At 48.5% G+C, this 23,737-nt stretch overlaps 1 protein-coding gene and 1 long non-coding RNA gene across 8 annotated transcripts in view; one reads left to right on the top strand and one right to left on the bottom strand.

The window, feature by feature from the left end:
• The window catches only part of ZHX2 (zinc fingers and homeoboxes 2), a 178,960-nt gene that overhangs the window by 133,477 nt on the left and 21,746 nt on the right, over window positions 1–23,737 (top strand). The gene's annotated exons all lie outside the window — the stretch shown is intronic.
• The window catches only part of LOC102162152, a 50,602-nt gene continuing 44,232 nt past the window's right edge, over window positions 17,368–23,737 (bottom strand). The window contains exons 5-6 of the long non-coding RNA XR_002343128.1: window positions 18,551–18,593; window positions 17,368–17,418 (exon numbers count right to left, since the gene is read on the bottom strand). This is a non-coding gene — a long non-coding RNA (uncharacterized LOC102162152). The remainder of the gene's footprint in view (window positions 17,419–18,550; window positions 18,594–23,737) is intronic.

Raw genomic sequence — 23,737 nt, 5'->3', positions numbered from 1 at the left:
TGTATAAAGGAAGCATTTCTGAAAGAACAGTACAACTGCCAGAATCATGATCCATTGAGAACAAATACACAGGGGCCTTCAGAACCCGCCCCCACCCCACCCCACCCCACCGGGTGTGGGAGGCCTCCCCTCCATGTAGGGTTGGAGCAGGAGCTGGGTGATACTTGTGCTCTTAGTACCAAAGTGGCTCAAGGTCTTTTCTGCCTTCATTGGGGGTGTTGGAATTCTAGCAATTTCTTCCCCGCCCCAGTCCCAGCATTTTCTTCTCCCTCCTCCCAGGTTCTGATTAGATTTCTCCCAGCAAAACAGTCTCCTAGTATGTTGCTATGGAAAGAATGGCAACATCCCTTGTGAGTTCATGTAAGAAAAAAGAGAAAGAAAGAGAGAGAAAGGAAAAAAGAATAAAAAAATAGGACAAGCAGGATTTTTTTTTAAAGTGTTACAAAACTGGAGGAAAAACTGTTCCACCACTAAATATATCCACGTACCAAATCAGCAGATGTTAGAGCTTATAGAGCGTCAGACTCTCAGTCCTGCAGAAAACTTTTTGCAGAACGTTTTCACGGCCATCGCTGCCACGGAACTCCGAGAGCCTGCTCAAGATTTCTAGGTTGGTTGAGCTCTCTTCTGTGTTGGCCAAATGGATGATGTGGCGGTCATTTCAGGCAGTACCTTGGAATAAATAGACTCCACTCTGTTTTAAAGGCCTCCCTCCCGCTCCCTCCCCACCCACCATCGCCTGTGTCAGGTCACCCCAACGTGGCTCCCTTGGGTTCCATCAGAGAGCCAAGCCTCAGAGCCTGGATTTGAACCCCAGCCTACCTTGGACTAGCTCTGGTACCGCAGCCTGTTATCTGAGCTATTCTTGAGCATCCGAGCTACAGTTTCCGTATTTGTAAAACACCTACTTTCAAGAGTTTGTGAAGTTTAGCAATAACACATGAAGCTCCTAGCACAGTGGCCAGCTCAGAGCTCTCGGTAGCAGTGTTGTGTAATAGCAAGAGATTCTCTTGCCTTCAATCCCATTTGCTGTCTGCCCTGGGGGCTGTTGGGGCTGCAGAGGGCGGGTAGGAGAGCTTGTGTTGGTCATCCCACCGACAGAGCCAGCCAGGTGGCCCATCAGGTGTGGACCCCACCTCAGCCTCCATCCTTCTCCTTGTCATTCATTCATTCTCAACATTACTTGCTGGTCTCCAAGTCCAGATAGCGGGCATCTTCTCACTCTCTTGGTTGATATCTTGGTCTGCCCCTGTTCCAGGTCACGATTGCTGCCTTAAAAATATACCAAAACTCAGGCGTTTCAAAGAGAAATCTATTGTATCTCACCGTTCTGTGAGTTCGAAGTTCAGACAGAGTGTAGCAGTTACGGCTTATCTTACTCCATGTCATCTGGTGAGGTGACTTGAGATGATGGGGCTGGAATAGCCAGGGGCTGGCTGAGTGTCTCTCCACATGATAGTGTGGGTTCTTCACAGCGTGGCAGCCTCAGGGTAGTCAGACTTCCAACTTGGTAGCGCAGGGCCCCAAGGGGAAGGAAGGAGAAACCGCACATCCTCTTAGAGCCCTCGGTTCAGAACTGCCCTAGTGTCACTTCTACTGCATTCTATTGGACGCATCAGAGCAGCCCTCGTTCAAGGGGGCATGGGTTCGTGAACCCCACCTCGCAGTGGGAGAAACGCCAAAGAACATGTGGCCGTCGTTAATCTGCCACAACATCACGACACCCACCTGCCTGCTTGCCCCGGAAAGAAAGCCTCAGAGCTGACGGTGGCACCTGAGAGCCGAACCAAAAGGCAGGACACACGTCACGGGTCACAGGTGAAGATGGAGTTCAGAGCATGTGCCTTTCAGGGTGGCGGGCGGCCTGAAGGGCTGCATGCAGACGAGAATTCGCCAACAGCCCCAGCCGCGAGAACTCCGGGGTGCGCTCTCCGACCGATTCCTGTCCATAGCACAGCAGCCCCTCAAATTTCTCTCGAGTGTAAATGCCACGCGTTCACACATCAGGTTGGCTGAAAGGGAGGCGTTTTCCTCCCAAGCCACTGTGCTCTTGCCTCATGAAAGGTGGGCCCAGGTTTCCACAGCTGGAAAAGCAGCCAGGTCAGCCCTCACCACCTGGTCTCCAGGCCGGGGTCTCCTGGCAAGAAAAGATCCCTGCTTTGGGTGGTGAACTGGTTTCCTAGGGCTGTCATTAACTAAATACCACAGACTGGGTGGCTTAAAACAGCAGCAACTTACTGTCTCCCCGTTTTGGAGACTGGCAGTCATGCTCCCGGTGCAGGCACTAGGAAAGGGTCTGTTCCAGACCTGGCTCCTGGCAGCCTCAGGCATTACTCGGCTTGTCGATGGGCCTCTTTCCCTGGGTGTCTTCACATCGTCTTCCCTCTAGTGCGAGTCCGCCTCTGCATCCACATCTCCCCTTTTTATTAAAACCATCAGTCCTATGGAAGAGGGGCCCACCCTACTGACCTCATTTTTCTTTGATTACCTCCTAAATGACCCGACTTCCAAGTATGCTCACATTCTGAGGCACTTGGGATTAGGACTTCAACATATATTTTGCAGGAAATTAAAATCAGCCCCTAACAGGTGATGAGCAGAAAGAGACTGGGGCCAGAGCCTGACCTCGTGCCCTCTCACTTCCAGTGTCTCTGTCTCCTGGGTCGACAAAGGATAAGCTCCAGAGAACTGTATTCCCAGTGCCCAGAACAATGCTGGTGTATATTAGGCCCCAATACATATTTTATTAAAGCAATAAATGCATGCATGAAGGAATGCATGAACCCACCAGCCAGTCAATGCATGGCCAGTGGCCTAGACAGAGAGAGCAGAGAACCAGTATGCCCTGTACCCTGTGGGTCCTGATCCTAAGGGACAAGGTAGTTGAGGGTCTCTGGTCGTTATTGCTGCAGTTACTTCTACAAACAGCACAGGAGTAATAACAGGCCTCTTGCCCTCCTTCGAAGTTGAGTCAGTGACATCCTGCTATTAAGAAAATACAGGGGAGGAGTTCCCATCGTGGCGCAGTGGTTAACGAATCTGACTAGGAACCATGAGGTTGCGAGTTCGGTCCCTGCCCTTGCTCAGTGGGTTAACGATCCAGCGTTGCCGTGAGCTGTGGTGTAGGTTGCAGACGCGGCTCGGATCCCGCGTTGCTGTGGCTCTGGCGTAGGCCGGTGGCTACAGCTCCGATTCAACCCCTAGCCTGGGAACGTCCATATGCCGTGGGAGCGCCCCAAGAAATAGCAACAACAACAACAACAACAACTACAAAAGACAAAAAGACAAAAAAAAAAAAAAAAAAAGAAAGAAAACACAGGGGAAAGAATTAGACCAAATAAGCCTAAATTTTGTATGGAAACATGAAAGACCCCGAATACCCAATGCAATCTTGAGAAAGAAGAACACAGCTGGAGGTGGCATGCTTCTTGGTTTTAAACTATGCTACAAAGCTACAGTCATCAAAACAATATGGCATGGGGGAAACAGAACAGAGAGCCCAGAAACAGACCCACACTTATATGGTCAATTAATCTGTAACAAGGAGGCAAAAATATACATTGGGAAAAGATAGCCTCTTCAATAAATGGTTTTGGGAAAATTGGACAGCTGCATGCAAAAGAATCAAACTGGACTACTTTCTCATACCATATGCAGAAGTAAACTCAAAATGGATTAAAGACCTGAAACCAAGAAATTTCAGGAAGAAAACATAGGCAGCATGCTCTTTGACGTCAGTCTTAGCGATATGGTTTTGGAGCTGTCTCTTCAGGCAAGGGAAACAAAAGCAAAAGTAAACAAATGGGACTACATCAAACTAAAAAGCTTTTGCACAGTGGTGGAAGCTATCAATAAAACAAAAAGGCAACCTACTGAATGGGAGAGATATCTGCCATTATTGATATATCCAATAAGGAGTTACTATCCAAAATATACAAAGAATTCATACAGTTCGAAGGAAAAAAACCCAATTTAAAAAATGGGCAGAGGACCTGAATAGACATTTTTCCAAGAAAGACATACAGATGGCCAGCAGGCACATGAAAAGATGCTCGGCATCACTAATCATCAAGGAAATGCAAATCAGAACTGCTATGAAATTCCACCTCGCACTTGTCGGAATGGCTATCATCAAAAAGACAAGTGGTGGTGTGGATATGGAGAAAAGGGACCCCTCAGGCACTGCTGGTAGGAATGTAATTTGGTACGGCTGCCCCAAGGGCATCTGGCTTCATTGGTATGGGGTGTGTCCTGAGCATCAGTACGTAGCCCCTCTGCTGATGGTAATGAGGAGCCAAGGTAGAGAGCCACTGCCCTGAAGAAATGTCTCCCCTTACAAAGTCAGGCTGTCCAGCTGCTGTCAGTTCATCACTAGCTCTTCATTTGTGTGACTTCTTAATTAAAGACTAGGTCTGGAGTTCCTCTTGTGGCTCAGGGGGTTAGGGACTCACCACTGTCTCTGTGAGGATACAAGTTCAATATCCCAGCCTTGCTCAGTGGGTTAAGGATCCCACATTGCTGTGAGCTGCAGCATAGGTGACAGGCGTAGCTTGGCTCCAGTGTTGCCATGGCTGTGGCTTAGGCCCCAGCTTCAGCTCTGATTCAGCCCCTAGCCTGGGAACTTTCATATGCCACAGGTGTGGCTGTAAAAAGAAAAACAAATAAATAAAGGCAAGGGTCTCGCTTCTTTCCCTACCTCTCTCTTATATGACATTTAGTTCCCACCCAGATAATCCAAGATGGGCCTTAATTTTTGTTGTTGTTATTATTACTGTTGTTTATTCATTCTGCATATAGAAGTTTGCATCTGCTAGTCCCTACCTCCCAATCCACCCCACCCCCTGCCTTGGCAACCACAAGTCTCTTCTCTATGCCTGTGAGTCTGTTTCTATTTTGTAGATAATTCATTTGTGTCATATTTTAGGTTCCACATATAAGTGATATTATATGGTATTTGTCTTTCTCTGACTTACCTTACTTAGTATGAGATGCTTTAGGTCCATCCAAATGGACCTAGCTACAAATGGCATGTGCTGCTTTTTTATGGCTGAATAATATTCTGTTGTGTATATTACCACATCTTTTTTTTTTTGTCTTTTGTCTTTTTAGGGCCACACATGCAGCATATGGGGTTCCTAGGCTAGGGGTTGATTCGGGGCTACAGCTGCTGGCCTACACCAGAGCCACAGCAATGCCACATCTGAGCCACGTCTGTGACCTACACCACAGCTCACCATAATGCTGGATCCTTAACCCACTGAGCGAGGCCAGGGATCAAGCTCACAACCTCATGGTTCCTAGTCAGATTCATTTCCACTGCACCACGATGGGAACGCCATACCACATCTTCTTTATTTATTCATCTGTCAATAGACATTTAGGTTATTTCCATGTCTTGGCTCTTGTAAATAGTGATGCTGTGAACATAGGGGTGCACTATCTTTTTTTTTCAAATTTTTTTTATTACTCAAATGAATTTATCACATCTGTAGTTGTATAATGATAGTAACAATCCAATTTCACAGGATTTCCATCCCACAGCCCAAGCACATCCCCCCACCCCCCAAACTGTCTCCTCTGGAGACCATAAGTTTTTCGATGTCTGTGAGTCAGCATCTGTTCTGCAAAGAAGTTCAGTCTGTCTTGTCTGTCCTTTTTTCAGATTCCACATGGCAGTGAAAGCATTTTATGTTGGTGTCTCATTGTATGGCTGACTGACTTCATTTAGCGTGATAGTTTCTAGATCCATCCATGTTGCTAAAAATGCTGGTATTTCATTCCTTTTAATGTCTGAGTAATATTCCATTGTGTATATGTACCACATCTTCTTGATCCACTCCTCTGTCAGTGGACATTTGGGTTGTTTCCATGTCTTAACTATTGTAAATAGTGCTGCAGTGAACATCGGAGTACATGTGTCTTTGCGAGTTGTGGTTTTCTCTGGATAGATGCCCAGGAGTGGGATTGCTGGATCAAATGGTAGTTCTATTTTGAATTACAGTTTTATCCAGATATATGAGGATGGGCCTTAACTTAATCACATCTGCAAAATTCTTTTTTACATATGCGAGAGTAACATTCCCAGGTTCCAGGGATTGGGACCTGGATATCTTTGGGAGGGACATTATTCCACCTACCATAGGAAATGTGTGGGTTTTGTCCACCTCTGTTGCACCACAACCTAGAACATAGGAACATAGTGACAACGATGAGTAGTATAAACTCAGTGCATTAGCTGATCAAAATACATTGTGTCAGGATTCAGACTCATGGGAATCCATAAGGAGAGCTGGGGGCAGGTTATTGAAGTGCCAGGCATAGAGGGCTTTAACTTGGTGCTTTCTGAAACACATATCAACTCCCACCAACATCCCACCTTCTCCCTCCCAGTTCAGCAGCTTTCCACTACCCCGGGGATAAAGTCCAAAGAGATTCCTGCTTACCTCTACCAGCTTACCTTGCCTCTCTCCTGACACCTCATACTGCCTGCCTGCCTGTCTGTCTGTCTGTCTGTCTCTCAGCCCTCTTGCATTATCATTGCTTCTGTAATTTTCTGTCTCCTCTACTAGACTAAAACTCCAAGGGGACAACTTTAAGCTTAGCTCACCTCCCCCATCTCCAGCCCCCAGAACAGAACCTAGCACTTAGTAGGTGCTCATATATCTGTTAAGTGAATAGGGGAACTTCAACCTAATGGGTTAAGAGCCAGACAGCTCTGCTTTTGAGACTATTGACTTATCAGGAGAAACTGAACCGTCAGCCCATTCCCCAATGCCTAGACTGGAGGCCTGGCTGATAAATCATCAACACATATTTGGTAGGGATGGGATGCAAAGAGCCTGTTGGGAGCAGAGGGTTCAGGAAGGAAGAGTGTGTGTGCTTTGGTAAGAACCTTGGCGTCGTGTCTTGGGCGAACCTGAAAGTTCATCAGACAGGTTGGAATGGGATTCAGTGGAGAATGGGACCCCATGACTGGTCCTTTCTGATACAGGAGATGGACTGAAGCTAGAGATTGGGGGGGAGGGGGAGTTTCCTGGCAGCAGGTGCAAAGTACACTGGAACAGGGCAGAGAGATGGTGGAAGGACATGGGGTGGAAGGACACGGTGGGTGATGGCTTGGATTCGTGTGGAAACATCTACAATATTACAAATAAATGACAGAGCTTGGATTCAGACTGAAGGGAGAGGCAGCCTCCGGAGCGAAGGTAGCCCGCCCTGGGCACACACAGGAAGAGTAGCACCAGGCGGAGTAGCCAAGACTTTGTGCCACCAACCTGGATGACAGAGGATTTAGTGCCCCTGCAGGAGGTCGGGGGGAAATAAGGAGGCCAGATGATCATGTTGGCTTGGGACAAGTAGGGTTTGCAAAAAAGATAGGATATCCTAGTGTTACTATTACTGTTGCTGCAATTACTGTTTTTATGCTCTTACCGTTTATTAGTACACATTGAATACTTTTCTATACACCAAGTTGCATTAGGCTGTTCTTCCATTGATCCTATTATTTGATTCTCCTAACAACCTTCTGAGGAATAATTTCACCTATTATCTCCATAATACAGATGAGAAAACTGAGATATCTTTTTTCCTCTGAATTGCTCTCTCCCTCAAACAAGATGTTATTATAACATTTTTCTAATACACTCATGTGACACTGAGCATAATAATTTTTTAATTTCTTCCCCTGTGAGCCTGCTGATATTTCATCAACCAGTGACCATTCTGACTCCATTCAGTCAGCCAAGAAGTAACCCCATTTCTCCTTTGTGTATAGGGTTTTTCTTACTGATACGTATCACCATATATTTTTCAATATTTTTTATGGTCGCACCCGTGGCACATGGAAGTTTCCCAGGCCAGGGATTGAATCTGAGCTACAGCTGCAACCCAAGCCACTGCAGCAGCACCAGATCCTTTAACCCCCTGCACAGGGCCAGGGACCAAACCTGCACCTCCACAGCGACCCAAGCTACTGCAGTCAGATTCTTAACCCACTACACCACAGCAGAAACTCCTATTTTCTAGTATTTTGGCCACCCTCCTCTAACCAGGGTCATAGCATGTTGGAGCCTTATGACTGTTAGCTGGAAATTCCTCTGGAAAAGGACAAAAAAAATCACAAAGACCGGCCCCTTATGTCTGAAAAAATTATCCACTAAGTATTATTTTGTTTCCTGTCTTTACATACTCAGAACTCACCTTCCTTCTCACACTGATTTATAGAGTACAGCAAAGACCCATATAGATCTGACCATATAGGAAGCTACAGATGCCATGGGGTTGTTTATAATTAATGAACATTGGAGTTCCCGTCTTGGCGCAGTGGAAACAAACATGACTAGGAGCCCTGAGATTGCGGGTTTGATCCCTGGCCTCGCTCAGTGGGTTAAGGATCTGGCGTTGCCGTGAGCTGTGGTGTAGGTCGAAGATGCGGCTCCGATCTGGCATTGCTACGGCTGTGGTGTAGGTCAGTGGCTATAGCTCCAATTCGACCCCTGGCCTGGGAATCTTCATATGCCGTGGATGCAGCCCTAAAAAGCAAAAAAAAAAAAAAAAAAAAAAAAAAAAAAATTTAATTAACCTTGTATCCCTCCAAAAGAGGAACCCACAAAGGCAAAAGAAGGATTGGGCTTGGGTTCCAACTTCAGTTCATCTGGAGGCCAGCTCAGCGTGTACCTCCTGTTTGTACAGCGGGAAGGTAGCAGCAGAGAGCCAAGGTAAGGAAGATTCTGGAAGAGATCATGGAAGGAAACCTCAGCCTCATGGGAAAATAGAAGCTATAATATTTCCCGCTCCGCCTGCTCAGGATTAAGGGGTCCTGCTCGCCGCTGTGCGGAAACTGTCTCCGTGCACACTCCAGACCGGGCTGCGCGTTCCCATCGGCACCCTCACTGTTATTATTGCGGGTGCGGAGGAGGTGGGGAGGGCTGCTGGCAAGAGGGAACACAGAGACATGATTTTCTACCAAGAGCAGCAGCTTGCAGAATTGCTCAGAAATTGTGAAAGTGGAATTCTGGAAGAGTAGGGAACCCCTACAGGTCCTTTCTCAAACTTAAATTGTTTAAAAAAAAATTAAAAAAAAAAACCCATACTTTTCTCGAGCCCTTCCTCACAGGACTGACTGGGTAAGAATTTGCCCCCTGGTGATGGTGATCCCAAGAGGGGCCCTGCCTTCCCGCGGCATCCCAGGTGTGCTGGGGGTGGGGACTCAGGACCCCACCGGCCTTGTGTGCTGGGAGAGGGGTGGGCGTGGGCAGCCGGCCCCTCCCCCCGGCCCCACCCAGTCCTTGATCTGTCCACAAAGACACCACGCTGGCAAGGCCCACCAGCATCCTCACCCCTTCCACACAAAGCTGGTTCTCAGTGTTACCGTGGGCGCCCTCCCTGGTCTGAGCGCTGTTCCAGCTCCTGGTGGGGCAGGCCTTGCCAGTGGCCTCTAGAGGCCACTTGTCCAAAGCCCCCCACCCCACCCCCCAGTCCATGTACCTTTCCGTGGGTATTAGTATCTCTAAGCCTCGATTTCCTCACCTGTGAAATGAGTGGGGCTGGACAAGCCCGGATTCACGTTAGCGGTCTGTGGCCCATAGTTGTCCAGGCATACTGGCTTTTGCCCTGCCTGACCAGAGCCGTTTAGTTGTGTTGGGGTGCAGCCTGCAAGGGGCTCTGTGTCTGGACCCCCAGGAGCCAAGGGTATTTCTGCAGGAGCTGTGCGCTGCTGGCTGCATGGGAGGGGCTGAAGTCTATCCTTTGGGCCCAGAAAGGAACCTGCCACGGTTGAGTGACCTACTAAACAGGACATTCATCCCTTACTTGACCTTTAAAAGCAAAGAGGATGGACTCGGGAGAGGATGGGAAAGGGAAGAGGGAGAGAGAGGGGGACAGAGAGGCAGAAGGAGGGGGCAGAGAAGGCAGGCAGGCCCCTTTGTTCCCACCACCTCACGTGATCCTCATCCCAGCCCTGAGAAGGGAGAAGACATGCATGAGGCCCCCTTAAAGACAGTTCAGTTTTACCACACTGAAGACAAGGTCTTCTCGGAGTTCCCTGGCGGCACAGCAGGTTGAGGATTTAGCATTGCCACTGCAGTGGCTCAGATCTCTGCAGTTCCATCCCTGGTGGGGAACTGCCACATGCCACAGGTGCGGCCAAAAAAAAAGTCTTCCACCTCCAAAAGCAAGTGTTCTAAACATGGGGGCAGGGGAGTGCAGCTGAGGGCGTAGGTCAGGTGTGCACCCCGCCCTTACTCACCTCGAGCACTTCCATTGGCATCACGCGGGGAGCCTCAGAACACACCCTGCTCCAAGACTCTCAGGCAGTCATCCTGGGGTGTAGTCTGTGCATCAGGATATGTAAGCAGATGTGATGGATGATATTACAAGGTATTTCTGGAGGATTTGTGAATTGGGGAGAATGGTGAGTGGATGGGAAGCTGGGAGACCAGGACAGAGGCAGGAGGTGCTTGCGGGGTCCAGATGAGAGATGATGGCAGCCTGGGTCTGGATGGCAGCCGTGGAAGATGAGAGAGGATCTCATCGTGGTGGTGAACCGAGACCCTGATTTGGAGAAAGAGCAAACAGGCCGAGCGGGTGTGGATCTGCGCACGCTCGTGTGTATTTCTCTAATGACAGTCATCGTAGACTACGGAGCAGAGGTAGTCATCCCACTGGCAACTTTATGGAAACTGAAGGCAGCCGATCCTGGCCTCGTGGATTAGAGAAACAGGACTGCTGTTTCCCGCTCATGACTCGTTCCCAAGGGACAGCAGCCAGCTTCCCTGGGGCCAGCGGACCGGGGGCCTCCAGCTTCTGCCTGGAAGCAGGGGGCAGCTCAGCTAAGAGGTGGTGTGGTGTGCAGGAAAGTGGCAGGCTGCAGACCCAGTGCAGCTGGCCCTCCGTGGTGGTGTCCTAGTCTGCTGTAACAAATGACCACAAAGGTGTTGGCTCAAAACAGCACGGATGTATTCTCTTCAAGATCTAGGGGTCAGAAAATCAACAGTCAGATCCACAAAGCTAACGTCAAGGTGCTGGGAGGGCCGTTTCTTCTGGAGGCTCCTTGCCTTCTTCAGCTTCTAGCAGCTGCCTGCATTCCTTGGCTTGCGGTGCCTCTTCCCCCTTCAGAGGCATCACTGTAGTCTCTCCCATCATCACACACTGTCCCCTCCTCATCTGCAGCCCGATCTCCCTCGGCCTCCCTCTGCGAGGACACATGTGATCACATGTAGGGCCCCTCCTGGATAATCCAGAAAAATCTCTCCATCTCACTCTCCTTAATTTAATCGCATCATCAAAGTCCCTTTTGCCATATAAGTCCACACTCCCCGATTCCAGGATTAGGACCAGGATATCTTTGAGGACCGTTATTCAGCCTAGACACCCTGGGTCCTGTGCAGAGATGCAGCAATATAGCCCCTGGATATGGCTTAAATCGGTGTGATTTTTGTCTGGGCTTTAACTGGCTTGGAGAGAATACAAGCAAACCTGCAGCCTTTATCCCAGGCTTTGAGATGAAGGGAAGTTTCTTCGAGGTAGAGATGAAAGGGGTTCAGAGAAAGCTCAGGGATTGGGGGTGCGAAGGATGGGCTGGAGGGGGGGGGCAGGGGATGGACAGGGATCTGATGGAATCTAAGCATCTGCTGAAAAGCCCCGTCTCGCCCTGATCCGTGCCTGGGGAACAGAAAAATCTCACTTCTCTCCCAGCTCCTCGAAGATGAAATGTGTGCAAATCACCCCCAGGAGCAAAATGAAAAGGTTACACGGGGAATTGTCGATATGATAAAGCCCCGTAGTCTCAGCGCCTCTCTAAATGTTTTGATAGCAGAGTGTGATGGATTGTAAATCAGAGTAGGCCCATCTTAAACATTTGATAGCACCTTATTTATGTACGTATGTGACACGTACAACCAGAATTGATTCCTATTTCTTTTGCTTCCCGTCGCAGCAAAATTTTTTTTTTTCCTGCTCAGAAACACATCCCTCTTCCCCAGCCGTGGTTTTCGGGGTGTGTGGGTGCGTGTGCCTGTATGTGGTGGTGGCTGTGATGATTCTTTCTACCCTGAAAAAGGATGCTCTGCCTTGAAGAAGATGATAGCACCAGGAATTAGCTGCAAAAATAATGAAGCCACTTCGCTTCAAAATATGTCTTAATCTTGTTGCTTTTTTCCTTTTAACAAGAGTATTGCTCAGAGAAAGAGAGGGTGAGGATGTTACCATGTGATCGATCGGTGATATGAACCCCAGGCAGACACACGCAGAGACTATTTCCCAGTTGTCCTAGCCTGGATCTAGAATCATGAGGGACTTGGAGCCCCCCCTGGGGATGGAATTCAACTTGCCTTTGTTAGACACTCTCTACTAATTTCTGCTGTATAATCCATCACAGCGGAGCCACTCTTGCTTCATTATCAACCTTACTGAGCATTAACCTAGTGTTATGATAGTCTTTACAAGCATCACACCACTTAATGCTCCCTAATAATCACACAAGGTAGGCATTAGCTCTAGATTTGTAGAAAAAGAAACCAAACCAGGAGAGATGAAGTTTCTTGCCAACATCATATAACCGGTTTTTAAGTGTTGGGTGGAGCCTCCATTCACACCAAATCTGCTCTCATTCCAAAGCTAGTAGACTTGCCCACTCTGCTTAACTGGCTTCTTAACCAGTTCAGCTCAAAACCCCTTGATCCCACCGTGACCTTGAGGAGAGACAGCAACCCAGCAGAACCCCAACACAGCCACCTCTGGAAAAAACCTCACCCACCTGCCCCAGGCACATAGGCTGCCAGGTTCTGGGTCCTTGCACCATACTTTTATTCTGTTTCTCCCCAAATCTCATGGTTGGCCATGACATTAAGGGGCAGGCTGAGGTCACCTCTAAGAGCCTTTCAACTCCCATGTCTGGGAACCTTCTTGATGCTGGTTTTTCTTTGGCTTAACTCACAAAAACAGGGAATGGCATTTGGGTGAAAAATCTTTATAAGCTATCAAGACACTGCTTCAGGAGTTCCCATTGTGGCTCAGTGGGTTAAGGATCCATTGTTATCTCTATAAGGATTCAGGTTTGATCCCTGGCCTTGTTCACTGGATCCAGCGTTGCTCTGAGCGGCGACATAGGTTGCAGATAAGGCTCACATCCAGTGCCGCCATGGCTGCAGCACAGGCCTGCAGCTGCAGCTCCAATTTGACCTCTAGCCCAGGAACTTTAATATGCTGCAGCTGCAGATGTGGCCATTAAAAGAAAAAAGGAAAAAAAAAACCCTACATGCTACAGTTTTGTTTTTAAATCCACTTTATAAAAAGTATTCCTTGGGGGAGTTCCTGCTGTGGCTTAGTGGATTAAGAATCTTGACTGCAGCAGCTTGGGTTGCTACAGAAGCATGGTTTCAATCCCTGGCCCAGCACAGTGGGTTGAAGGATCCAGCATTGCTGCAGCTGTGGCATAGGTCACAGCTGCAGCATGGATTCAATCCCTGGCCCAGGAACCTCTATATGCTGTGGGTATAGCCATAAATATATATATATTCCTTGGGACTAAAATTTATGTTAATATTTGATCTAGACTCACAGATGAGTTTTCCTTCCCTCTCTTTTGGAGACGTTTGGAGCTCTCAACTCATCTCATGGTGTCCTGTATCCCTGAGCTGTCCCAAGTGGGAAAAAGAACTTTTTTCCATTATAAAACCATCAAAGAGTTCTGTTTTCATGTTGGCAAGTGAAAAGTTGTGCTTTTCAGTGAAGCTTTTTAGGCCTTTCCCAAAAAAGCATTTTGAGGGGGAATATAATTTTTAAATAATAACTGAATACTTTGAAAATAACTGTGCAGTACTATATGCAATAGCCAAGACATGGAAACAACCTAAATGCCCATCAACAGAGGAGTGGATAAAGAAAATGTGGTACATATACACGATGGAATATTACTTTGCCATTAAAAAGATAGAAATAATAGCATTTGCCAGCAACGTGGATGGACCTAGAAATTATCATGCTAAGTGAAGTCAGTCAGACAATGAGACACCAACATCAAATGCTATCACTTACATGTGGAATCTAAAACAGGACACAGTGAATTTCTTTGCAGAACAGATACTGACTCACAGACTATGAAAAACTTGTGGTTTCCAAGTGAGACAGGTTGGGGAATAAGGGGATGCACTGAGGGTTTGGCAAGGAAATGCTATAAAATTTGGTTGTAATGATTGTTGTACAACTACAAATGCAATAAAATTCATTGAGTAATTTTAAAAAGAGAAAACTGTACAGTGAACATAGAGCATCACAGGGAGTCAGTCTCTTCCTCTGTTTATAGTAATACTTGTTACTGTGTTGAGGTCACTCTTCGTGATATGAAGCCCTCAGCTTGGTCGGCCTCTCCTCAAAGCGTGTTTCCTTGAGCATCTCATTGAAAGTAGCTCTTAAGTCACCATCACATCATTTTGAAGAACTCTCTGCAGAGCACTTACCACCATAAGTTCTTTGTTTTCTATGTCTTTTCTGTCTCCCTTGCCTAGATCATGGCATCTTGAAAGCAGGAATCTTCTGTCTTGTTTCCTAAGTATCTAAAGCAGTGTCTGGCATAGAGCAGGCACTCAAGAAAGAATGAATGCACATAAGAATGAATGAATGAACTGAGCTGTGCCATCTTTTCCAAGGTCCATGTTCCTATTTCCAAAAAATAGGTCTTCTTCTGCTGTACCTCCCTTTTAAAATACCAGGACTGGGGAGTTCCCATTGTGGTTCAGCGGTAACAAACCCGGCTAGTATCCAGGAGGACGTGGGTTCAATCCCTGGCCTCATTCAGTGGGTTAAGGATCTGGTGTTGCCATGAACTGTGGTGTTGGTCACAGATACACCTGGATCCCACATTGCTGTGGCTGTGGCGTAGGCTGGCAGCTGCAGCTCCAATTTGACCCCTTGCCTGCAAACTTCCATATGCTGCAGGTGCCGCCCTAAAAGCAAAAAACAAAAATAAAAAATAAAATAAAATCCCAGGACTGTTAGAGGACAGGAAAGGGGCGTTGAGATGGAACCGGGTGGTGGAAAGCGCCTCTCCCAGCCAGCTCCCACACTCCAAGGGAGGTTTTGCAGATGAGGATGCCATGGTCAGACCCACGTTTAGAGACGTGACATTCGATCAGGGCATCCGTCGCAAAGTAGGCAGCAGCAAGAAATCCGTTTCTAAAAATGAAGTATTGAGGTTTGTGAAGGACGTGCTTTCCTTGATTCCCAAGGACTCAAGGTTTTAAGCCTATACGGACGTCACTCCCGCTAACAGCCTGAGACTCTTTCTTCAGGGAAAGAGAATGGTGTGGAATGATACCCAACCCCAAAAGGAGAGAATGTCGCCAATGGGCACGTCACCTCCGTGTCTGCCGAGGCAGGAAAAGGCGAGGCAGCCCCTGCCATAGGAGAAAGGGACGCAGGCAGCAAGGAGGCTGGCCCGAAACCGTGTCTGCGCGATGTCTTCACTTACAGGTGCCAGAACAGCCCGTCAAACCAGCTCAAGAAAACCCACCTAAGGGAGAGTCCACGAGTGAGTCGGATTCAGGCAGGGCGGCACTTGGTGGGAGGTGGTCAGAACTCGCTCTCTGCATCTCCCAGCTCAGCTGTCAGCACGCAGGCGCGTTCCCCTTCAGGTGGCAAGGTGACCCCGTGTGTTTCTGGGCTCACATGCAGTCCTGTCAGCACCTCCACTGGAAAAGGGGTGCAGAGGGCTGCCTGGGGGCCAGGTCGGGGGCTTAGCCTTCAAATGAGGAGACCACTGCCTCCTCTATGGAGGAGAGAGAAGAGCTAAGGGTGGAGATGGGGGGAAGGAGACCTTGATCTTCTCAGCGAGATAAGAGAGCACCATCTTCTCCTAAGACAGAAGGGCACTGGTGGGAGCATTAAAAATATTGGCATAGTTGCCATAGAAATGTCTACAGGCATGAACAAAAGAAGAGTAAAAAGGTGTCGTGGCAGCACGACTCAGGTGAGATGAGCATCAGCTGGCACGGGGCTTGGCTGCTGAGAGGGGCTGTGGGGAGCCTGGGATGCTCTGAGGGGCAGAGGGGCAAAGTAGTACCTCTGAACCTCACTTGGCCGTGTCCCTCATCACTAATGCCAGGAGGTTCATTCAAGTCGCCCTTTTAGGGAAGGTGCTGGCATTAACGGGTCTCATTCAGTCCCCAATCCTGCAGGTGGAGATTGACCCATTTCATAGTCACAGAAGCTGAGGCTGAGCCTGGCCATGGTGAGGGAGCGTGCTGTGGTTGACGTTCTCCAGGCTGCATGTGGCTTTGGGGTCTGGCTGGTGGGCATCCCAGCTGTGGCCAGAGAAGGGTGGACCCCTCTGAGCGGCAGAGCCAGGGTCCAACCCAGGAGGCCTGGAGCCACCCCGCCGGGTGGGCACAGGTGGTGAGGGCTGAGGGGGAGCCCGGTAGGCAGAAGCCATGTCCTCACCTAGTGAGTCGAGCTCTGGAATTCACTGCTTGAAAGAAAAGTAGATTCTGGGCTCCAGACTCACGGGGGCCCAGAACGGGGCTGCCTTCTCCGACGTGGCTGGCTTTCTTTGCCCCTGAGTGCTCACTACCCCATCTCAAGCACCGCTCCTACCCTCTGCCAGCAGGATGCCAGCCTCCTCTCAGAGCCCTGTGTCACCTAAATGCATGGTGATGCTGTTGTCACCATTTCCTTTCATGAATTTTATTTCATCCACTGAAATGTTTTGGCTGGAGGAGACCACGCTAGCTTTCTGAGTAGCAGGTTGAGAAAGACATTAGAATTCAATTAAAACCTTACTCTTTTGAACACTGCCAGCGGGGAAGAGCCACCTTGAGTATAGACTTGGTGTCAGGAGGTAGAACTGCTAACACTTAGCAACTGCGTGTTAGGGGACCCAGCAGCAGGTGGAGAGCCAGGGTTACCTGGGCTCCGCCCTCCTCAGCAGGCGGGTTAACCCCCCTGGGCCTCAGCTTCCTCCTCTGCGGAATGGAGATCACCACCATCTCTTGGTGTGATGGGAAAAATAAAGACCCTGCACGTACATGGCATCTGGTGACCTCATTATCCAGCCTTCACTTACCCAGATCAGCAAAGCATTCTTTGGTTTAAAAAAAAAGAAAACGGAGAAACTGGGCAATAACAGTTAAGCACAAACACAGGTAACGGGAAATAGCTTCCTACAGTTCCCCTCCGCAGCCACCAGCAGGTTTCCCGGGACACCTTGCACTCCGTTGCCGTGCGCCCAGAGTTCTCTGTTCTTTTCTCTCCCAGCATCTTTGTTTGGTCCAGTTCCTCCTCCGTTTCTGCATCACCCTCCGAAATGCCATTCCTCGGGGAGCACGTTAACGCAGCGCGGAACAGCTCCCCTCAAGCCTGGCAGAGAACGCAGCGCGGAACAGCTCCCCTCCGCATGGCACAGGCTTGGCCTCGGCCCAACCACTTCTGCATCAAGAGAGGCCAACTGATGGCTTCTTGCCGAGGCCACCAAACCTGGCTGCCCATCAGTCTCGGTGGCTGCTTGTTAGAAATGCAGATTCCCCGGGCAGCTCCTGGCCTCTTAAGTTTAATAAGCCTGGACTGGGGCTCAGGAACGGATATTCTTAAGAAGCACCCCAGATGGCATCTGATGGTCTGGGAGCTCCCCTTTGGCCCCTCCCCAAAATTCAAGTTTAGATTTAAAGTAAGCTGAGGAGAGATCGCTAAAAGCACAGGAATTAACTCAAGGTCACCAGTGACATTTCAGAATTCACCTCTTCCATTTAACAGATGGGATAAAGGGAGGCAAGGATGGAGACGGATGAGGTGAGAGCTGGGAGCCTAGAGCCAAACCCAAGATCCCTGCATCCCACTCCTTTCTCCACCTACCCCCCCACCATCACCACCGCAACATGCCTGCCTATCAGAATTCCTCCATCGGGGCACAGTGAGGGGAACAATGTTGTGACTTTAAAACATAAAGGAACAGTCACATTCATACACACAAGAGATCTACCCTTGATGAACTGCAGTGGAATCTGTTAATGGCTCTGTCAGAAGACCCAGCAAAGCTAAAAGCATCCTTTGGGGCTTTGATGTCTTGACAGGATGCTTCCTTTGAAAGCTCAGAAACAGTCCCGTTATTTCCTCTGACAGCCCCCGTGAAAAGCTCTGAAATCAGAGCCCGGAGGTGTGGTTCCTCGAGAGAGGCACTTGTGCCCTCCCCGAGGGGCCCAGGCCTCTCCACTTGCTCTGACCTCTGACCTGCCTCAGGCTGGAGACCCCGGGCACAGGGGCCTCTGCAGTCTGACTCTTCACCTCCCCCAGAACCCCCCTCTCCCCCCAGGAGGCAGAGAGCCTGGACCTGTCCCTCATCTGACAGCTGGGCAGCATGTCAGCCACCTCGAGAAGAGTTTCCAGGGGCTGATAGTTTGACCCCTTTCCCCTTCCCCTGAGGGCCACGGGCCACTCGCAGGGAAAGGTCAGGGAATGCTGGCACCCTGTCTAACAGGAGCAGGAATGGGGAGGAGGGAGACCTAGCAGGTGACAATGGGGACCGCAGGGAGAAGCTTATGACTCTGTGCAGAGTCATGCTTACCTGGGAGCTTGTTTTACAGGCAGAATGTGGCCTTCCTGGTAGCCTAGTGGTTAAGGATTTGGCATGGTCACTGCAGTGGCTCAGGTTTGATCCCTTGGCCCAGGAACTTGTGCAGGTCACAGGCACCACCAAAAAAAAAAAAAAAAAGAAGAAGAAAGAAATGCAGGATGTGAGTCCTACCCCAGACTAACTGAATCAGAATCTGTATTTTAAGAAGCTCATCAGGTGCTCTGTCTACACATAAAGCTTGTATCCCAGCTCTACTGCTCCAGGCTGTGTGAGTGTGGCCAAGCTCCTTAACCTCTCTGAGCACCTGGGTCTACACAGGGCTTCTGAGAAGTGCAACACTTCGCACTTGGCACCTACTGAGCCTTTGGTGAATGTGCATCATCATGGTTATTAGCAAAATAATTCATGGAGACTCTGTTTTGCCATCTTTAAACCCAGATCATCCAGCCCCTCTGTGGTGGAAAGGAAGTCCAGAGTGAATGGGAGAAAGTTCCAAATAGAGCGTGAAGAGCCCTTGACATCTACTTAAAGGACAGACTTAAAGGCTGGGCCCTGACTGGATAGCTGGGGTTTAGTTAAGGTTGTTGTCACCTCTGTGGCTTGGGGGTCCTTACCTTAATGAACGTGCCTACTCTTCCTGCCATCCCCAGCCCTCACCCCTACCTCCCAGACCCTGCTGTTTCCACAATCCTGCAGAAAAGGCTCTGACCCTCCACCCGCAGAATGAAATCCCACCTCCTCAGCTTGACATACAAGGCCCGTCACAAGGCCTTGGCCAAGCTGACTGTCAGCTGCCCCAGGCTGCCCTCGCGCCTGCCCTCTCACCTCAGTCCTGTCATTTCTCTGATGTTGCCCCACTCTTGCTGTGTCCTCTGCCTGGGACTGCTCTGTTCCTCTGATTGGGGTCACTCCCCCTTTCTCTCTACCTGGCAGGATCCAGCCCTGCCTATGGAACCCTGCTTATCCAGGGAGGCTGGGCTGTGTGCCAAGAGCACAGCTTCAGCATGGACAGACTTTGTTCAAATCTCAGCTCTGCCATGAACTAGTCATGTGATCTTGGGTGAGGCACTTAGCCTCCCTGGCCTGGGTTCTTTCTTCCATCCGCTTAGGCTAATAACCACTGCTTTGCAGGTTATTGTGAGGACTCATTAGCAAAGTGTGGAGTTTTTTGGGGTTTTTTTTTTTTTTTTTTTGGCTTTTGTCTTTTGAGGGCTGCACCCGTGGCATATGGAGGTTCCCAGGCTAGAGGTCAAATCAGAGCAACAGCTGCCGGCCTATACCACAGCCACAGCAACCTGGGATCCGAGCTGGGTCTGCAATCTACACCACAGCTCATGGCAACGCCGGGTCCTTGACCCACTGAGTGAGGCCAGAGATCAAACCTGCAACCTCATGGTTCCTAGTCGGATTTGTTTCTGCTGTGCCATGATGGGAACTCCAAGAGAATTTTAGTTAACCATAGTCTTGGCTTTTTCTTTTAAGAAGAAAGTTATCTTCTCTGTGACGCCTTTAGCATCCTTTTCCCATCTGTCCTGCACAATTATGAAACACAGAGGAGGCCAGACTTAAACTCTGCATCATCTGAATGCTCCCATGACACCTTCTCACAGAAGGAGTCCCTGCCCTTCCTGCTTAAAATCGCAGACTATTCCTTGTTTCCCAAAACAATCCACAGATTGAATGTGATTCCTATCATAGTATCCATGACATTTTGCACAGAAAGAGAGCAGATAATCCTAAAATTTATATGGAACCACAAGGGACCCAGAATTGCCAAAGCAATCCTGGAGAAAAAGAACAAAGCAGGAGGCATAACCCTCCCAGACTTCAGACTATACTACAAAGCTTCAGGAATCAAAACAGCATGGTATTGGTACAAAGACATGTGGATCAATGAAACAGAATAGAGAGCCCAGAATAAACTCTCACACCTACAGTTAATTAATCCATAACAAAGAAGGCAAGAATATACAATGGAGAAAAGGCAATCTCTTCAGCAAGTGGTGTTGGGAAAGCTGGACAGCCTCATGTAAATCAGTGCAGTTGGAATACACCCTTACACCATACACAAAAATAAAATCAAAATGGCTTAAAGACTTAAATAAAAGACGTGAAATCATAAAACTCTTAGAAGAGAATATAGACAAAACATTCTCTGATGTCAGTAGTACCATTATTTTCTTAGGTCAGTCTCTCAAGGCAATAGAAATAAAAGCAAAAATAAGTAAACTTATAAGCTTTTGTATAGCAAGGGCAACCATCAACAAAATGAAAAGACAACCTACAGACTGTGAGAAAATATCTGCAAACAAAGCAACCAACAAGGGCTTAATTTCTACAATATACAAACAGCTCATACAATTTACTCACACACAAAAAAACCAATTGAAAGACACTCAGAAGACCTAAATAGACATTTCTTCAAAGAAGACATACAGATGGCCAATAGACACGTGAAAAGATGCTCAATATCACTAATTATTAGAGAAATGTGAATCAGAACTACAGAGGGAGTTCCCATCGTGGCTCAGCGGTTAATGAATCCGACTAGGAACCATGAGGTTGCAGGTTCAATCCCTGGCCTCGCTCAGTGGGTTAAGGATCCAGCATTGCCATGAGCTGTGGTGTAGGTTGCAGATGCAGCTTGGATCTGGCATTGTTATGGCTGTGGTGTAGGCCAGTGGCTACAGCTCTGATTAGACCCCTAGCCTGGGAACCTCCACATGCCACAGTACAGTCCTAGAAAAGACAAAAAAAAAAAAAAAAAAAAAACTACAGTGAGGTACCACCTCACACCAGTTAGAATAGCCATCGTTAAAAAGTCTTCAAATAACAAATGCTGTAGAGGGTGTGGAGAAAAGGGAACCCTCCTGCACTGTTGGTGGGAATGTAAATTGGTGCAGCCACTATGGAAAACAGTATGGAGGCTCCTCAGAAAACTGAAATAGAATTGCCACATGATCCTGCAGTCCCATTCCTGGGCATATATCTGGAGAAAACTAATTCAAAAAGATACATGCACCCCCAATGTTCATTGCAACACTATTTACAGTAGCTAAGACATGTAAGGAACCTCAATGTCCATCAACAGATGAATGGATAAAGAAGATGTGGTGCTTACACAATGGAATACTACTTAACCATTAAAGAGAATGAAATAACGCCATTTGCAGCAACATGGGTACACCTAGAGATCAACATACTAAGTAAAGGGAGTCAGAATGAGAAAGACAAATACCAAATGATATCCCTTATATGCAGAATCCCTTATATGCAGAACTTAGCTACGAAACAGACTCAGAGCCGTGACGAACAGACCTGTAGCTGCCAAGGGGGACGCGGGCGCTAATTGAATTGCATTCCACTCGCAACAGAAAGGGTGATAATGGAAGAAGCACCAAGTGGGGAAGGGAGAGCCCTGTGCAGACACCCAGAAATGAGTCGTTTGTAATTGTCTGCGCAGGCAGGCCATTCTCCTTATATATTATCGATTCCAAGGTGGTATCATTTCTCAGTCGTTGTTGGAGTTTCTTTGTGGTGCATGGTAAATGTCCTGCTGGATAAAAGGAAAATCCAGCCAGGGGCAAAAACAGGCAAAGCAAACAAGAGACTGCGCTTGGTGTTTGGGCTCCCTTTCCACGTACCACGTGCGTATGATGCTTTTAGATGACCTCTGAGGGATGGCACTCAAGACAGAAAGGCCCAGTGGAGAGGAGCCACACATGAAGGGACCTTCTCACCCCTCCTCTCCTTCTGGGTGCAGGGTCTTCAACACCAAAGTGTTCAGTTCTAACCAGCTCAGGCCATCCCCGCCAAAGGCAGAGACTGCCTCTGGGGCCCCGTCACTCCAGCACAGTGGCTGGAACAACCAGGGGACCACTCGGTAATGCTGTAAAGTGGAGTTTTCAGGTTGGTACAGGATGTGCCTGCGCCCAGGTCAGACCTGCTAGGAAGCTGCCCAGGGTGAGACCCAAGACACGGAGCTGGTCTGCTAGGATGCTCGCCACCTGCCAGGGCAGGGACTGTGTTGGAGTTTGAACATGCGTTTTATTCATGCATGCCTTCATTCATTCATTCATTTTTTAATTCTGCTAACTTTGGCCGGTGTACACCTGAACCTAAAGACTTTGCCTTCATGCCGGCACGTAGCAGGCCCCGTGGCACAGGTCCTGACCTCAGCGGTGGCTCAGAGACTTTTAGAAAGACAGGCGCCAACTCACTACTGCTCTGCAGATACTCTTCCCCTTGTTGTGCCCAGATGATTCTTCCAAGGGCAATGAATTTTGCAGCTCCACCCGGGGCGGGGGAGGGGGGAACCCTGGGAGGTGAATTCTTCAAAGGCTCAGTATTTTCTGCACCCTTCCCACCCTTCTCTTTCTGTCCTTCATTTTTCCTTCTCTTTAATCTGCTGTGGCTTGGAATTTCAGTTGCCAAATATGTTTTAGAAGACTGTCTATTCTGAATCACAGTTTTGGGAACATTGAAAAGCTTGAGGATGTTTCACCATGATTTGGCTCACCTCTTGGCCTCACTTGTCAACAGATTTAAATAATCCTAGATGCAGGGAGTTTCTGTAAGAAAAGTCTCTTGTCCCTAAACTTACTCCTGCTTGAGCCCTTTGTTCTGCAAAACAGAGAAAAGTCTCTTTCCACTCCTTCTCTTTTAAAAAATCGTAATTCAAATGGCTAAGCCTCTTGCCTAGTGCGTGCAAATTTAGCCACATTCCGCTGTGTCAGTGGTACCCCCTGCAGAACTGTAGGACCTCCTTTCCCTGACAGAGTTCCTCTACTCATATAAGCCCTAGCACTCGTACACACGCACACGTGCAGACACACACGTGCATGTGCAGGCTTACGTGCATGCACATATGTGCAAGTGCAGGAATGTGCATGTGTGCGTGCAACTTACATGTACAGAGAACACATGCACACACCTACATTACTGAGCATCCACCAGAGATTTTCCCACATATCATCGATCTGCATCAGCGGCAGCCCATGTGGGAGCCATCCTGCCGTTAACATTCAGCCAGTCTTTCTAGAATCCAAACTGTGGACCAAATACTGCTCTAGGCTCTGGTGAAACCACAGTGAAGAGTTCATGCCTTTGTGGAGTTTTTACTCTAGAACAACACCGTCCAGGAGAACAACCCTCGATGACAGCCATGTCCTGCACTGT

This window comes from Sus scrofa, chromosome 4 (assembly GCF_000003025.6).
Source record: "Sus scrofa isolate TJ Tabasco breed Duroc chromosome 4, Sscrofa11.1, whole genome shotgun sequence".
Lineage (NCBI taxonomy): Eukaryota > Metazoa > Chordata > Mammalia > Artiodactyla > Suidae > Sus > Sus scrofa.
Note: the sequence above shows the minus strand (reverse complement) of the source record. Positions and strands in the feature narration are given on the sequence as shown.